A 15,510-nucleotide genomic window follows, 5' to 3' on the forward strand; every position below is an offset into this window, starting at 1 on the left:
AGTTATTAGTTAATATATATTTATTACTTAGTAAGTTAGTAGGCTTAAGTATGTAGCCATTATTGAGTTAGTAATCCATTTTTGCAATAGATGGACAGCCTAGTAACACTATACCATGGAGGAAGGGTGGAGATAGATGCTTATGGGAGTGTTACTTTTGATGGTATGAAGATCGTGACCATGTTGTTCGTTGAAAGATCAACTTTTGACCAGCTTTTGGCTCGAGCTTGTGAGGAGATTAGTTGCGACATAAACGACCCTAGAATATCAATTCAGGGTTTGTTGTCCCATATTACATATGGAACAGTTGTCCGGCGGTTGATCTCCATTACCTCAGAAGATGATTGGGTGATATATTTAAAAATTGTGAAGACGATGGTTCCACCATGTTTGGATGTGGTTGTTCAAAAGTTACCTGTTAGTCAATGCGAAGGTCCAGTCGGGTTATCTCCACAAATGCCAAATGCATCTCGTATTGAAGCTCCTTTGGTAGAGCTTCATGAAGAAGTCGTTGTTGTGCCCGATGCTCAATCGGGTCCGCACGAGTATGGGATTTCTCGTCCTATTCCCGGCGTTTGTGGGGCTTCTAATGCGGTGGTACCCCCCCAAGAGATCCCATTGACCCAGGATCCAGTTGACGATCATCCTAGTAAGTGTCTTCGACACATTGTTCGTATCCATCATTATTTCGTTTGATTAGACTTTTTAATGTGGTTTTTCTTGCTCCGACCCGATGCAGGATCTCCACATATCAATAATGCTGATGTTCAGATTGATGTGCCTGTGTCATATAATATGGACAACATATGCAGGGCATCGAATAGTGTTGATGTTCAGATTGAGGATGAGGAGGAGCCATATGAGGCTGCACGGGCCGTAGATTCTGATGATGACCGTCCGGTTCAAGAAATGACCGAGCAAGAAATTGAACTCATAAGACGTTTGTGTCCGGAGCGAGACCCTGCAGTACATGAATTTAGCAGTTTAAGTCATTCCACCCGTGCGTATACTGAAGGACGTGACGATGAACTGCTAGAGGCTCCGGATAACGCCGATAGCATTGAGATTAAGGTTGGCTTACTTTTCAAGGATCTGCCTACACTGAGACGATGGCTACAGGAATATTCTGTGAACCGGAAGAGGCCGTTCAAGGTGAGACATTCGTATGCACAGCGTCGTTACACTGTTGTGTGCGAGGTGCCAGAATGTAATTGGAGGGTATGTGCCCGAAGGCAGAAGGACACCGGAAAGTTTAAGATCACCAAAATTGTAGGTCCACACACTTGTGCCCAGACAGAGCTGAGCTCTAAGCATCGTCAGTTGACATCTACCCTGATTGCGAAAAGGATATTGGGGATATTGAAGGGTCAGCCAAACTTGAAGGTGAAGTCAATTATGACCATGACTTCGGAGCTGTTTGGTTACAGGATCAAATATGGGAAAGCATGGAGGGCAAAGCAGCGGGCATGGAAGATGATATACGAGGATTGGGAGGAGGGTTATGAGAAGTTACCAGCATTGTTCAATGCAATGAAAGCAAAAAACCCAGGCATGCATTACGAGTACATCCCCAAACCTAATGAATGGAGGAACGACAAAGAGATATTTTATCGTGCTTTCTGGTGTTTCTCGCAGTGCGTAGAGGCCTTCAGGCATTGTCGTCCCGTGCTCTCTATTGATGGTACTTTTCTGCTTGGGAAGTATAAGGGCACATTGTTGGTTGCCATATCATGCGACGCAGACAACTCACTGGTTCCTTTGGCATTTGCTTTGGTGGAGAGGGAGAACAGAGATAGTTGGTCTTGGTTCTTGCGGCTTGTACGCATCCATGTCGTAGGCCCTGGACGCGAGGTTGGTGTCATATCTGACAGACACCAAGGTATTCTTAATGCAGTGCAAGAGCAGATTCCTGGCTACGCACCCATGCACCACAGATGGTGCACTCGACATCTAGCAGAAAATCTTCTTCGAAAGGATCATAGCAAGGCTAACTTCCCCCTTTTTGAGGAGGTATGTCGTCAGTTGGAGGTTTCGTTTTTCGAGGATAAGTTGAAGGAACTAAAAGATGCAACAAATGCTGAAGGTAAGAACTGGATTGCTGGATTGCTGAGGGAACCGCACAAATGGACAAGGGCCTACGACGAAGGTGGCTGGCGGTTCGAGTTTCAGACTAGCAACATGGCCGAGTCATTTAACAGTGTGCTCAAGGGTATACGGGGCATGCCAGTCAATGCTATAGTAACATTCACTTTTTATAGGCTAGTGGCTTGGTTTAATGATAGACACGCGCAGGCCAAGGCAATGCAGACCCGAGGGCAGAGATGGGCACCTAAACCAACATCACACCTTAATAATGCAAAGGAACGTGCCCATAGACATGAGGTACAATGCTTTGATGAGGAGCTGGGTAAATACGAGGTAACAACACTAGGCGGCATAACTTCTGACGGTGAGGTGCGACCTTCGAGGACACATGTCGTGTTACTTGATGCATTCTGGTGTGGATGTGGTAAACCTAGACAATACCATTTTCCATGTTCTCATTATGTTGCGGCCGCACGTCATCGTAACTTTGCATTTGAGAGCAGAATACCTTCTGAGTTCAGTGTAGAGAGCTTAGTACGTACCTGGAGCCCTCGTTTTGAGCCATTTCTTGATGAGTCACAATGGCCACCGTACACTGGTCCGGTATACGTTGCTGATCCAGCGCATCGATGGGACAAACGTGGTAGTAGGAAAAGGAGCCGGTGCAACATGGTTATGGATCAGGTTTCCGGTCGCAGTAGGAGAGGACGAGCGTCCCCCTTTCTCGTGGACCCAGAGCAGAATGAATGCGGAAAATGCGGTAGACTTGGCCACAACTCACGTACATGCATTTGGACACTTAGTCAGGTGTGATATATTTTTTTATACACAAATTTTATTCTAATATGTCGATTTTTTTGTTACACTTTGTACACAACTTATATTCTAATATGTTGATATCTTAATTTGCAGGATGGCGCAGTTCCACTTGTTGGACCCTCACTACGACGAGCACCACAGGGGCCGTCTCACCGCAGAGGGAGAGGTAACATTTTGTACATAAATTAAATTTTCGAATTAATATGTGCGACCTATATTTGACTAATGAAAATTCTTTTGATTGCTAGGTGTTGCCCGTTCTGCGGGTCCGGACCCACGACCGGTTTCTGGAGGAGATGAGGTACGATGAGAGGTACACTCCTCTCCTACAGAGGGCTGGCTTGGACGTCTTATCGTACCAGGTCCGCCGTGGGCTGCCCACTTTCAACCCAGCGGCGTTGACGGCTCTGGTCGACAGGTAAAGACTTCTCTAGTTGTTTAATATTTACAATTATCAAATCTACTTTGCATACTAATGATTTTGTATTCTTTTGTCTTCCAATAGGTGGCGGCCAGAGACTCACACTTTCCACCTTCCCTGCGGTGAGATGACTGTGACGCTTGAAGATTGTCAGAAGATTCTTGGTCTCAGCATTATGGGTCGTCCAGTGACCGGTCAGGCATCACCAGGCGGTTGGAGGCAGAGGGTGGAGGCCTTTCTTGGGAGACTGCTTCCGGATGAGCTACGAGGTAGCCACAACACCGGAGTCCCACTGACCTGGCTTAGGCAGAGCTTTGGGCAGTGTCCACCTGGTGCAGATGAGCAGACGGTTGGATACCATTGTCGAGCTTGGATTCTCCATCTCTTTGGTTCAGTTCTTTTTCCAGACGCGACAGGCGACAGCGCGTCATGGATGTTTCTGCCCTGCCTGACTGACTGGGATACGACCGGAGGTTACAGCTGGGCTTCAGCAGTGTTGGCCTTCCTGTACAGGCAACTTTGCGAGGCTTGTCGTCGTTCGTCGAGGACCGCCAGCTTAGGTGGATGTGTCTACCTACTACAGCTGTGGATGTGGGCACACATACCAGTCGGGCGACCCAGAGAGTTTCCTCCTCGTGAGTGGTTCGTGGTAGCCGGTCATCGGCTTAAGCCCACGGCTGCTTACCGCTGGGACCAGGTCGAGGAGCCATTCGCACGACACCAGCGTGCTTACGTGGAGTACTCAAACGAGCTCGACGCACTTACTCCTTCGATGGTGAGTTGTCTCCTTTTTTCTTTTTACATGTCCTTTCTACTTTTATCACACGACACCAGCGTGGTTACATGGGCTTTCTAAAACTTTTGCAGGTGACTTGGCAACCGTATCTTGATCCATATTTCGCCAGCATACAGTTGAGCAGCATGTGCTCAATAGACGAGGACATCTACCTCATGAGGTGTCCCCTCATCTGTTTTTATGCTGTTGAGTACCACTTGCCCCACAGAGTTGCTCGACAGTTCGGATTGCGCCAGGAGTTTCCGGTGGAGCCATTCTCGACTTCAATAGAACTTCATAAGTAAGTTACTACATGCACTTGTTATTCTAACTAATAATTGAAATATCAGTTAGTCGCTAATATATGGTTCTAACTTTTGCAGGTTCGACAGACAGAGACAGAAGAAGGTCACGGACTTCGAGACGCACCATCGTGATTACATTGATGAATGGAACCAGCAGGGGGATCTGAACTATGAGAATGACCAGGCGCACACAAACTACAACTTCCGGAGGTATTTGATTTGGTATTCTGGTGTGACTAGGTGCAAGCTGAAGGGACAGTGGACAGCAGCAGACTACGCCGAGCAAGAATCGTCAGACGACGAAGACACAGCTTTCGACATAGCTGCTCGGCACGGATCCCAAATTGAGGCTGCTCCAATCCTTGATAGAGTGGTAACTATTTCTTTACTAAAATTAGAGATTTCAATTCAATGTTTTATGTCTACTTTTGAGCATCCTAATGTCTTAACTTGTGATAGGGAAACTCTATGCTCGTATCTGTTGTTGAACTCGAGCGTATCTCACAGAGAACTTCAGATACTACTACGCTATCATTACTATCAGTGAGTATCAATGTCTAACAGAAAACGTGTTTATTTGTATGTTGTAACATATGTCTTTAACTAACATTTCGATTACAGAGGGTATCACGTCGTCTTCGTCGAGCAGCGGCTCGGTGTGGATGCCGGTCTCTAGCGGGCGTTGACGTGCAGCTGCCTGTGCCTCGTATGCAGCAGGACGTTCAGCCTCCCATTTGTGCAGTTGGACCATCTACAGCAGGACTCAGCTCGTCGCGATCGACGCGGGACACGTTTGAGAACGTGGCCCAGGACGACGACGACGACGACGATGACGACGACGACGACGACGCTGGCGCTGGCGCTGGCGCCGCAGGTCAGGTGGAGATTGGACCGTCTCAGTTGCAGGATGCTCCTACAACTCAGGCATCACAGCTGACACCACGTAGAAGGCGTCCACGAGACCCTTACACTCCAGGCACCGACGCTCTTGGGGCCAAGGGCAAGGGTAAGACTAGGAGGAAATGAATACTTTTGTGATATGGACTGTGTGATTTGGACTTATGCTGGAGACGTTGTAATATGAACTATGTTATGTGTTTTGGACTATGTGTTGGGGAACTTGTATTTTGGACTTTGTTTGTGGACATTATATGAAGAACTATGTTCTGTGGATGTTTTTATATTCGATGTGATTTTGTGATGTATTATATGTTGAAATGCTTATATGTCTTATAATATGTGATTATTTGAACTGTGGTTGTTAATAAAACAAGGGGAACTCTTGCAAAAAAATTTTGTGAACTGTAAAAAACATAATAATCAATAAGTAACGCATCTTTAGAGTTCTAAATTATTTTTTATACGTAAATACTACATAATAGGCTACAATTCTTCAGTCTGAATCACAATCTATGAGTAACTCATCTTCGAAGTCATCCGTCGCGCAATCCTCAACAACAACCTCATTCCACTTGCTGCATTGTCCTGCATCACACTTGTCACCAGTTCTTTTGTAATAATTGGCTTCTGCTTCATCTGCAGCTTGGGAGAATAGCTCATCCTCAGCCTCAGCCTCATCAGACTTCTTCTTGTAATAAGCTGCCTCTACCTCTGCGGCGGCCTGTGACAGAAACTCATCCTCTTCCTCTTGAGCACGTAATCCTGCCTCAGCTAGTGCTATGAGCTCACTCAACCTTGACATGTCGTCCTCCTCTTCTTCATGTAATCCTGCCTCTGCGAGGGCGATAAGCTCACTCAATCTAGATGTGTCGTCGTCCTCCTCCTCCATCAGCTCAACCGTTGCCATTTTATCCTGAACATATCTCGCATGCGCCTCATCGGCCAAATAGTTTACGCCGCTTCCAATCTCTGCAAATATAATGAGAAAATTAAGTTAGCAAAGTCAGGATAAATAAATTGTAGTAACATAATTATAATATCATTTATCTCACTTACTTCCCTTGAGGCGATCAGCAAGATTATCCAACATCTGTTTCTCGGCTTGAGCCGCTTCCCATTCCCTTGCATCCTGTGCTCTCTTCTCATCTGCCGCCTTCAACCTCCTATACTCTGCACGCTTCGGGCTATCATAAAAGGCAGATTTTGCTTCCCTACGCATGTCGCGTATGCGATCGTTATTGTACGAATCAACGAGCTGAGATCCACAACGCATCTTCTGTCCCATTATTCTCTTGGACTCTATTGTCCGCATCACCTCTCCTTTGTCGTCGTAACTCTCCCAACTGCATTTCCTCGTCTCCTACAAAAAAATAGTAAGTACCGCTATAACATTACATCTGGTGCAAAAAAAAATACCAACCTCATCGTAATCGACCATATGTCCACAAAAATATCCAACACCAAGCTCCGAAGGAACTAATCCATACTTAGCTTCAATACCGCATTTGCAGAGTACTGGATCAAATTTGACCTCTTCTGCCGCCCACCCCATGTATCTCTTTTCCTTTACCTCTGGCTCTGGCCAATGGGACAAAGGACCATACAACCACTCTCTGAAACGACACTTACGCCACCCGTATGGCTGCAGGAGAAAAAATTAGTAATTTATTGTAAATAAAAATAGTTCATATATTTAGCGTATCAATGGGCTCACATAATCAATGTTCGGACAACAGAACTGCTTGTCATAGTCTTCGTCGATGACAGCACGGTCTCCACAATCGCATCGAGGCGGTGAGTCCATCCGTCTTTCTGTTGCTACCTCCTTCTCTGCATCCGTCATTGGTGGAGGATTCGGGGGAGGAGGTACCCAACGCTTAAAACGCTCATGACTGGTCTTTCCACTCAACCAATTAACGAAAAGAAGATATCGAGGGTCAAATTTATCAGGACCATCGATCCACTGGAAAAAGAAACACTTCTGATGTCCCTAAAAAAATGGAAAGATGCACTATTACATATCTAAAAAAAAATGAATGCGAACAAAGTTAAGTGACAAGTCATAAGCTACGTACGTCCAAAGTGCCACAAAGGTAGTAGCAGCGAGCAGCCGTGTCTGGATGTTGTGATTGATGTACCCAAGCCAGTCTGGCACAGTCACAGTTAGGCACGGGGAGTTCAGGAGGAACAGGAGCATCCTTACTAGATACGTCCGGATATAACTCCCGAGGACGACCTCTCTTCTGCCACAACGCCTCTCGGTACATGTCTTTCATCTAATAAACGATTATAATTATCACTTGTACCTATTATGCTTTATAATAAGTCTACACAAACTAATATTCGAAATAATAATATAATAGGTGTATACAAATTATTTAACTAACAACCCAATATACAAAACGAATCAGTTGGAAATCATACCTTGGCCTACGAAGTGAACCAACTCAAATCTTTGAATCCAGCAATTTTTGACGAAGTTTGGAAATGGGATGAAATGAGCTGCTCTCGGCCAGCCGCGCGGGCGTTTTTATAGGCATTCGTAGCTCGGCGCCAAGATCTGTGGCGCCGAGCTACGAGGCCGCGCCGCCGCCACGTCAGAGCCAGGTAAGCCCTGGACGCAACTAGCCGTTGCGGCCACGTCACAGCTCGGCGCCATAGGCTGTGGCGCCGAGCTGTGTTAGCTCGGCGCCACGGCCTATGGCGCCGAGCAAAGGGTCCAAAACTGCATTTAAAATTTTTTTAGGTCTAAACGTGAATTTACTTCAGTTTAGGGGCTAAAATACAAAAAATTCGGTCACTGCTACTACCTCTCCGATGTCTAATACTCGTAAAACTGTAAAGTAGAGGTACACATGTACATCTTTTCCTCTATCCACCGATTCGGTGCCACAACTATCACTCTTGCTCCCTCCGGTATGTCCGCCTTTTCCCTCGCACCTGCTCCTCCCTTCATCCCGCCTATTCCCTCATCCTATCCTCCCCGTCCCTGTTACCCCCTCCATTCCACTTGTTCCCTCGCCCCCAACCTCCTCGCGTCGACGCGCCGACAGCCGCCGAACGTTAAGCCTCTCCCCCTCTCTAATCGTCGCCCGCCCTGGCTCCTCGCTCATGCCATTTGTGACCATCCTCGGATCCGCGACCCCCTGTCTGCATCCGCGTCAACAACCTAGGCATCTCTCCGATGCGGGATCCAAACATCTCGTCTCGTCGGACGCGCGCGACAGAACAGATGGCATTGGAAGACACATGTAAGGCTCTAAAACCGGACTTCAGGACGTGCTTCACCTCCATCGAGGACGCCGTCAGTAGGCGCGTGTGTGCGATTTTTTTATTTTTTTATTAGTCAATCAGATGCTTGCATCAACATAACCTCGAAGATGATGTCAGCAATCTAATGCCCACGCGTTTGAATACTTGTTCTTATGATACCTGCTTGATTATATACTCTATTCATCACCTGGACCATCCTGGCGCAGGCGCGGCTCCGTCCACTGTGCGGCTTCGGCCCCATGCGGCTCAGCTCGCACGGCTCGCGCCCCGCGTGGCTCGTTTCCTACCTCATTAAGTCATTCCAATCAACATTAAGTCATTCTAGCAAATATTAAGTCATTTTTTCAGAAAATGTTAAGTTATTTATTGTTTTCAACCATTTTTATCGGTTTTATCAGACATTTCTTATGTTATTAGTTCAGTCATTCCAGAAAATATTAAGTTATTCTAGCGTCTAGACAATATTTAAGTAATTTCAAAGTCTAGGTAACATAAATATCAAGTCATTTTTCAAAAAACATTAAGTTATTATAGTTTCAACCATTTATCTAGGTTTTCTCAGACATTTCTTATGTTATTGGTTCAGTCATTCTAGAAAATATTAAGTCATTCTAGCGTGCAAACAATATTTAAGTCATTCTATGTAACTTTAAGTCATTCCAAAGTCTAGGTAACATTTAAGTCATTTAGGATACATTTAGTCATTCAAAAACATTAAATAGTTTTAGGTGAGATGGCTCGACTCACAGTGGCTCGATTGGGCAGGCGTGGGGGTGGCTCAGTCGACCAGTTGGACAGGCTGGCTAGGTCGGCTTCCTGGAAGGGTGTGGGGGAGCCACGTGGGTGCGCGCGTTGGGCAGGCGTGAAAGTCGCCTAAAGGGGGTGAATAGGTGAAACCTGTAAATTATAAACTTTGAACACGAACTTCACTCGGAGTTAGGATTAGAAATAAATAATAATGAATACGGAGTACGGAAGAGAGTTCTTCTTGCTATGAGTTTCTCAATCAATGTGGAACCTTTGGGAGCTAACTCAAAGGATTGTGAGCAAGAGAACTTTTAGAGAGAGGGGAGAGGGAGAATCAAATCGTAAGTTAATGATCAACACAAATGAACACAACGATTTGTTTTCCGAGGTTCGGTTCCAATGAACCTACTCTTCGTTGAGGAGACCACGAAGGCCGGGTCTTTTTCAACACTTTCCCTCTCTCAATCGATCACCTAGACCGATTGAGTGTTTCTTCTTAATCTCAAGGATCACAAAGACCCTGCAAGGATCACCACACACTTAGGTGTCTCTTGCTAGTTTTATAAGTCACTTGGAGAGTTTAGAAGGAGATGAAGAAAGCACGATTAAAAAGCCAAACAACGAGAGCAAAAACTGAAACACGAATCACACTCTCAAGCCACTAATCACTATTGATCACTTGTCTTAATTGTGACACTTAGAGAGGATTGGAAGCTTTGAATGTGTCTTGTAATGAATTCCTTGCTCTTGTATTGAATGTGGATGTATTGAATGCATGGGTGTGCTGAATGGAGGTGGTTGGGGTGTATTTATAGCCCTACCAACAATATAGTCGTTGGACATAAAGCAGCAGCTTTCTGTCGACGGGTGCACCGGACAGTCCGGTGCGCACTGGACATGGCACTGTTCATTGTCTGGTGCCTGCCACGTCAGCCGTCCGTGGGGTCTGTAGCAGTCGACCGTTGGATCCGACCACCGGACAGTCTGGTGCCCTGACTGTTTCTGACCTTCTGACTGTTTCTGACCCTGTGGCAGTCGACCGTTGGCGAAGTCGACCGTTGGTCATGGGCTCACCGGATAGTCCGGTGCACACCGAAGAGCCCAGTGAATTATAGCCGCGGGGCACTGATTTTTTCTCGAGAGCAGCCTGTTCGTCGGGCGCGCCAGCCTGGGCACCGGACACTGTCCAGTGCACCGCAGGCTGGTGCAAGTCTGACTTGCCTTATATTTAGAGTAATGGCCCATAGGTCCATTTTCCTAAAGATGTATATGAACTTTATGCACCTGAGAAAAGATCAACTAGGCAAACTAGTTAGTCTATAAGTATTATGATGGTCGTCAAACACCAAAATCGATTATAGGAGATGGTTGAGGTCGTTTCCCTTTCAATCTCCCCCTTTTTGGTGATTGATGTCAACACAAACCAAAGCATTTACAAAGTATAGAAATGTAGCTAGTTTGTATTTTGACAGATGTGCGTAAGTTACTTTGAAATGAAAGCAGTTCTAAGTATATACGACTATTTTGATATAGTTAACATTTTGGACCACATTTGCACCACTTAGCTTGTTTTTGCAAATATTTTGAAAAAGTCTTTTCAAGTTCTTTTGCAATTAGCCAATGGTATAAGAATATGATTTCTAAAGGCATTTTCAAGTTTTGATAGATTCTCTCCCTTTTTCAAATGATTTTCCTTTGGCTAAATAAAAGCCCCCCTGAAAAAGTTCTCCCCTTAGCTGTCAAGAGGTTTTTTGCAAATGCAATTTTAAGAAAGTTTTTAGAAAATAGGGTGGTGGTGCGGTCCTTTTGCTTTGGCATATTAATTCCTCCCCCTTTCGCATTAAGCGCCAAAAATAGAGAAAATGAGAGGTCTTTTAAAAAAGATATGAAAGTAAATACACGAGTAGGGCAAAGGATACTGACAAATATGGAGCAGAAGCCTTGCCTTTGCCTACAACTCCAATTTCCTTTCAATTCAAGACTAAGTATGGAAATATTCTTGGAAGCACATTAGTCTTAGCTTTATCACAAGAAGAATAAGAAATATGCATTTGTACCAAATGAAAGAGACATGCCATGATCAAAGGTATAAAATGAGCAATATGTGCAAGATTTCAATCAAAGTTCCGAGAATCTAAGAAATTTGGTTCATTCCTAAGCTTGCTAAAAGTCTTTTCATCTAAAGGCATGGTGAAGATATCGGCTAACTGGTTGTTGGTGCTAACATAAGCAATTTCGATATCTCCCCTTTGTTGGTGATCTCTCAGAAAGTGATACCCGATATCTATGTGCTTTGTGCGGCTGTGTTCAACAGGATTGTCCGACATGCGGATAGCACTCTCGTTGTCACATAGGAGAGGGACTTTGCTCAATTTGTAGCCATAGTCCATAAGTGTTTGCCTCATCTAGAGTAATTGTGCACAACAATGTCCTGCAGCAATATACTCAGCTTCGACGGTGGATAGAGCTACTAAATTTTGTTTCTTTGAATCCCAATACACCAGGGATCTCCGTAGAAACTGACAAGTCCCTGATGTACTCTTTCTATCAATCTTACATCCAGCATAATCAGCATCAGAATACCCGATTAGATCAAAGGTAGCCTTGGGTACCATAGCCCAAACTTAGGAGTGTAAACTAAATATCTCATTATTCTTTTCACGACCCTTAGTTGTATTTCCTTAGGGTCAGCCTGGAACCTTGCACACATGCATACTGAAAGCATAATATTCGGTCGTGAAGCACATAAATATAGTAGAGATCCTATCATCGACTGGTATACCTTTTGATCTACAGACTTACCTCCTGTGTCGAGGTCGAGATGCCCATTTGTTCCCATGGGAGTTTTGATGTGTTTTGCATTCTTCATTCCAAACTTCTTGAGAATATCTTGAATGTACTTTGTTTGGCAAATGAAGGTGCCCTCTTGGAGTTGCTTGATTTGGAATCCAAGGAAATACTTCAACTCCCCTATCATGAACATCTCAAATTTTTGTATCATAATTCTACTAAACTCTTCACAATATGACTTGTTAGTAGACCCAAAGATAATATCATCAACATAAATTTTGCATATAAACAAGTCTTCGTCAATTGTTTTAGTGAAGAGAGTAGGGTCAGCTTTTCTGACTTTAAAACCATTAGTGATAAGAAAGTCTCTTAGGCATTCCTACCATGCTCTTGGGGCTTGTTTGAGCCCATAAAGCGCCTTTGAGAGCTTATAAACATGTGAAAAATACTCACTATCTTCAAAGCCGAGAGGTTGCTCAACATACACCTCTTCCTTGATAGGGCCATTGAGGAAGGCACTTTTCACATCCATTTGATACAACTTAAATCCATGGTATGTAGCATAGGCAAGTAATATTCGAATTGACTCAAGCCTAGCTATGGGTGCATAGGTTTCATCGAAATCCAAAGCTTCGACTTGTGAATACCCCTTTGCAAAAAGTCAGGCTTTTTTCCTAGTCACCACACCATGCTCATCTTGTTTGTTACAGAATACCCACTTGGTACCTACAACATTTTGGTTAGGACGTGGAACTAAATGTCATACCTCATTCCTCGTGAAGTTGTGGAGCTCCTCTTGCATTGTCACCACCAGTTTGGATCTCTAAGTGCATCCTATATCTTATATAGCTCAATAGAAGACACAAAAGAGTAATGTTCACAAAAATGAGCAACTCGAGATCGAGTGGTTACCCCCTTTTGAATGTCACCAAGTATTGAGTTTACGGGGTGATCTTGTTGAATTGCTTGGTGGACTCTTGGGTGCGGTGGTCTTTGATCTTGAATCTCTTGTTCATCCTTCTTTTCTTGATCAACTTCATCCCCCCTTGATCAACTTCATCTCCCCCTTGATCAATCTTGTAATTAAAACTCTATAAGTGCGAACACAAGGTTCTTGGGAGTTTTAATTACAAAATTCACTAGACAGTGAATAGTGCATTGTCCGGTGCATCAGACATCGGCTCCAATAGCTCTCTCCCTACGCGCCAACGACTAGCTAACGTGGCAGATGTCCGGTGGGACATCGGACTATTCAGTGCCACACCTAAAAATAAAGTCAACCGATCAGATCCTCGGTCGATTGTTGCTGACCGGATCTCCATTGGATCACTAGACTATTCGATGGTGCACCGGACTGTCCGTTGCGACCACAGACAGGGAAACTTTTGGGCTTTGTTGGGGACTTGTTCTCAAATGTTATGAATTAAGAACAAGGCAACATAAAATGTTAAATGTTAATGCCCTTGGTCCGCTGAAGCATTATCTCCCTTAGGATATAATGAACTTCAAACAAAGACCATAAGCAAAACCTCACGAAGGTCTTACCTTCGTGATCAATTCTATAAAACAATATAAGCAATAACAAAACATGAAACATTAAAGAAATTTATGCCAAAGATAAATATTATTATACATATATTTTATTATACAAACCTAAATATTAAAACATAATATTTAGGTACATTTATACCTTTGCCTTGGCAAAGAGCAATAATTCCAGTGTAATGCGTTGATGATCACAGGATTGCATGAACAGTAAAGGAGTACTGTTCATCTATTTATAGGCATAGGACGCAGCTTGTGAGAAATTACAATCATGCCCCTTACAAAATATTACAATTATGACTCAGACCCTTATGGACTAAGAAGTCATTTCATCTTTAAGTCAGTTCGAACCTTCGTCTTCATATACGTTATAGTACCGAAGCTTCATGAGTGGTAGCTTCGGCACTGCGTTTAAACGGATTTGCCGAAGGTGTTTGTTCCTGCAGGACCTTCGGCGACGAAGCATATGGCCCCAATAGTAGCCCCTTCGCGGTGCTAGATCGTTTTTCGTAACGAGCTTGATCTGTGAAAAAGTCTCTTAGGCTTCGGGAAGCCGGAGGTCCGAAAAACACCTTCCCTGAGCTCGTTGCCGGGAAACGATAAAATTTCCGAGCGCAGAATGGTCCCACCATGCAAATTCACCTTCTCGGGTTTTGTGGCCCACCGTTCAGTGGGTGCGAGCGACTGTTCGCCCGGTGTAGGAGACTTGACGATTCACCTTCTTACCTGCAGCACTATATAAAACAGACGAGTAGGTGTGAAGTTACCACAGCATTCATTGCTATTGCACTGTTTTGCTGTCAGGAATTTAACCACAGCCGAAGCTTGACCCTTGCACTTCAAACGAAGCACCACTTCGGATTCTGCTTCGTCACAAGAAGAGCTTCGAAAAAAAGGTCGTTAATTTCAAAAAACTTCTAGAAATTCATAATCAAATGGCTAGAGTGCGTTCCACTGCCAGGGTTGAGCGTGAGGGAGATGAGACCGAAGCCACTGAAACTGTTCCGATTTCCGAAGCAATGAGGCGTTCTGGGCTGGTAACATCAGAGGAAACACCTACTGCCGAAGCAACACAAGCTGACGTTGAAGAAGATGAATTTGAAGATGAGTACGGTGCAATGCCATCTAAACCCAGCCACTTAGAGTTTGGGAAGTCTACTATTACCGAAGGTGATATGGCTAAGTTACTGAAGCTAGGCTATTTTAGCGAAGACAAGAGGGAGCTAATTCGCTTCGGGGGAGAGGAAGTTACCCCGAAGCCCAAAAAAGATGAGGTGGTGGTTTTTAAAAGCTTCTTCAAAGCAGGGTTAAGATTTCCCCTGCATGGGATGATTGCAGATGTTTTAGAGAGATTTGACTCTGGATGCCTAACCGATGCAAAGTGGATCTTCGTGCCAATTTGTCCACAAAACTCTTTAAAAGCTTCGGCATCAAACTGTGTTCTTTTATCCATAGTAATGGCCTTCGGCACTCCGAAACGACAAACGACATTCTGCCAGAAAAATTTCTGAATGGTAACCAAAGTTATTGTGGCTAAAGGCTTCGCCTCAATCCACTTGGAAAAATATTCTACTGCTACTACAACATATTTTAAATTTTCTTGTGCTGGTGGTAGTGGACCTAACAAATCAAGGCCCCACCTTTGCAATGGCCAAGTGGGTTGTATTAACTGAGTCAGAGACGAAGGCTGTTTTTGATCTCTTGCGCATTTCTGACAGCCTTCGCACTTTTGGACTAGTTCCGCTGCATCCGAAGCTGCTTTGGCCAATAAAATCCTTGACGAAAAACTTTTCCCGGCAAAGGCCTAGATCCAATGTGAGATCCACACAAGCCTGCGTGTATTTCCTTCA

The sequence above is a fragment of the Zea mays genome, chromosome 8 (genome assembly GCF_902167145.1).
Source record: "Zea mays cultivar B73 chromosome 8, Zm-B73-REFERENCE-NAM-5.0, whole genome shotgun sequence".
Lineage (NCBI taxonomy): Eukaryota > Viridiplantae > Streptophyta > Magnoliopsida > Poales > Poaceae > Zea > Zea mays.